Genomic DNA, 3,223 nt, shown 5'->3' on the forward strand with positions numbered 1-3,223 from the left:
CTGTCATACAGAGTGAAGTAAGTCAGAAAGAGAAAAACAAATATCATATATTAATGCATATATGTGGAACCTAGAAAAATGGTACAGATGAACTGGTTTGCAGGGCAGAAATAGAGACACAGTTGTAGAGAACAAACGTATGAACACCAAGGGGGGAAAGTGGCCAGGGGGTGCGGTGGTGGTGGTATGAATTGGGAGATTGGGGTTGACATGTATACACTAATATGTATAAAATGGATAACTAATAAGAACCTGCTTTATAAAAATATAAAAAATAAAAAAAGAACCTGCTGTATAAAAAATAAATAAAATTCTAAAATTCAAAATAAATAAATAAAAAACACTTAAAAGATTATCTCTTGTGGAATAAAAGAAATTATCATAAGTCAACCTAAATGCTTAAAATGTGTGATTACCATTGTATGTAAATATTGTTTTATTAAACAATAAACTATTTTAGAAAAAAGATAGCTGTTTAAAGCAAAAATAATAACATTACTGAGCAGTTTATAACAAATGTAGCAGTAAAACGTATGGCAATAGCACAAAGAACAAATGAAAATGTAAGCACACTATTGCAAAGGTCTTACAATATTACATGAGTGGAATGATATTATTTGAATATAGACCATGATGAGTTAAAGATGTGTATTATAAATCCTAAAGCAATCCCTTAAAAAACCAAGAATGTTTAGCCAATAATCTAACATGAGATATAATAGAATATTTAAAAATAATATAAAAGGGCTTCCCTGGTGGCACAGTGGTTGAGAGTCCGCCTGCCGATGCAGGGGACACAGGTTCGTGCCCCGGTCTGGGAGGATCCCGCATGCCGCGGAGCAGCTGGGCCTGTGGGCCATGGCCGCTGAGCCTGCGTGTCCAGAGCCTGTGCTCCGCAACGGGAGAGGCCACAATGGTGAGAGGCCCGTGTACCGCAAAAAAAATAAAAATAAAAATAAAATAAAAGGCGGCAGGAGAACAGGAATAAAAGGAACAAAGAACAAATGGGACAAATAGGAAGCAAATAGCAATATGGTAGACTTAAACCCAAACATATCAGTAATTACATTAAATGGAAATGGAATGAACACATCAGTTAAAAAGCAGAAATACATAGGATAATAAAGACCAAACTATATACTGAAACCCATGCTAACTATAAAGACATAGGCTATAGGTAAAAGAGTATGTCCAGGGACTTCCCTGGTGGTGCAGTGGTTAGGAATTCACCTGCCAATGCAGGGGATATGGGTTCAGTCCCTGGTCCGGCAAGATCCCACATGCCGCGGAGCCACTAAGCCCATGCACCACAACTACTGAGCCTGTGCTCTAGAGCTCGCGAGCCACAACTACTGAAACCCCTGCGTCTAGAGCCTGTGCTCCACAACAAGAGAAGCCACCGCCACGAGAAGCCCGCGCACCGCAACAAAGAGTAGCCCCTGCTCGCCGCAACTAAAGAAAGCCCATGCATAGCAACGAAGACCCAATGTAGCCAAAAATAAATAAATAAAAAATAAATATTTTTAAAAAAGAGTATGTCCATCAACTGATAAATGATAAGTAAAATGTAGTATACACAATGAAAAACTCTTTGGCCATAAAAAGCAACGAAATACTGATACATGCTGAAAGATGAATGAGCCTTGAAAACATGCTAAGTGAAAGAAGCCAGTCACAAAAGACCACATACTATGTGATTCCATTCTTATGAAATACCCAGAATAGGCAAATCTATAGTGTTAGATAGAAGACTGGTGGTTGCCTATGGCTGCAGATCAGAGTGTTCAGGGAAATAGCTAAAGGGTACAGAGTTTCTTTTTGAAGGAATAAAAATATTCTAAAGTTGACTTTGGTGATTATTGCACATATCTGTGAATAAAAACTACTGAACTGTACACTTTAAATAGGCAAATGGTATATGAATTACATCTCAATTAAGCTATTTTTTTGAAAAAGGAAAGAAGTACTGATGTATACTACAACATGGATGAACCTTGAAAATGCGCTAAATGAAAGAGGTCAGTCACAAAAGACCACATATTATATCATTCAATTTATATAAAAAGTCCAGAATAGGCAAATACAGAGAGACAAAAAATAGATCAGCAGTTGCCTAGGGTTGGGGGAGTATGGATGGGGGAATTCAGAGGGTGACTGCTAAATGGTATGGAGTTTCTTTTTTGAGGTGATAAAAATGTTTTAAAATTGAATGTGGTAATGGTCACACAATTCTGTGAGTATACTAAAAACCAATGAAATGTATACTTCAACTGGGTCAATTGTATGGAATGTGATTTATATCTCAATAAAGCTCTTACAAAGATATATATGTAGCAGGATACTTACTCTAGAGTTGGTTACACTAGTGAGAGATTAAATATTTTCTGAATGTCCATCAATAAAAGACTAGTTAAATCAAATATGGTAATCTATGATATTGAATACTACTCAGTCATTTAAAAGAATAAAATTACTATACTAAATTGGATACTGTTTTTATTTTTTAAAATGCATGCACATACAAAGACACAAAGCATACATACATAGTAAAAATATGGAAATGGGGCTTCCCTGGTGGCTCAGTGGTTAAGAATCCGCCTGCCAATGCAGGGGACACAGGTTTGAGCCCTGGTCTGGAAGATCCCACATGCCGTGGAGCAACTGGGCCTGTGAGCCACAACTACAGAGCCTGCGCTCTAGAGCCCGCGAGCCACAACTATTGAGCCAGAGTGCCACAACTACTGAAGCCCGCATGCCTAGAGCCTGTGCTCGGCAACAAGAGAAGCCACTGCAATGAGAAGCCCACACATGGCAACGAAGAGTAGCCCCCACTCACCTCAACTAAAGAAACCCTGCGGGCAGCAACAAAGACCCAATGCAGCCAAAAATAAATAAATAAATAAATAAATTTTTAAAAATATGGAAATGTGTGTATGTGTATATATACATACATAAACATGTGTATATATACAGTTGACCCCTGAACAACATGGGGCAGTCGAAAATCCACATATAACTTTACAGTCAGCCCTTCATATCCACAGTTCCCCATCCATTGAATCAACCAACCTGAGACTGTGTAGTACTGTAGTACATATTCATTGAAAAAAATCCATGTATGAGTGGATTCAAGCAGTTCAAACACCTGTTGTTCAAGGGTAAACTGTATGTGTGTGTGTGTGTATATATATATATATATATATACACACACACACACACATAG

The 3,223-nt window shown here is 37.8% G+C and overlaps 2 protein-coding genes across 2 annotated transcripts in view; one reads left to right on the forward strand and one right to left on the reverse strand.

The window, feature by feature from the left end:
• LOC102976114 (core-binding factor subunit beta) overlaps window positions 1–3,223 on the forward strand; it is a 245,217-nt gene that overhangs the window by 159,765 nt on the left and 82,229 nt on the right. The window lies entirely within an intron of this gene.
• TERB1 (telomere repeat binding bouquet formation protein 1) overlaps window positions 1–3,223 on the reverse strand; it is a 43,819-nt gene that overhangs the window by 20,459 nt on the left and 20,137 nt on the right. The gene's annotated exons all lie outside the window — the stretch shown is intronic.

The sequence above is a fragment of the Physeter macrocephalus genome, chromosome 17 (assembly GCF_002837175.3).
Source record: "Physeter macrocephalus isolate SW-GA chromosome 17, ASM283717v5, whole genome shotgun sequence".
NCBI lineage: Eukaryota > Metazoa > Chordata > Mammalia > Artiodactyla > Physeteridae > Physeter > Physeter macrocephalus.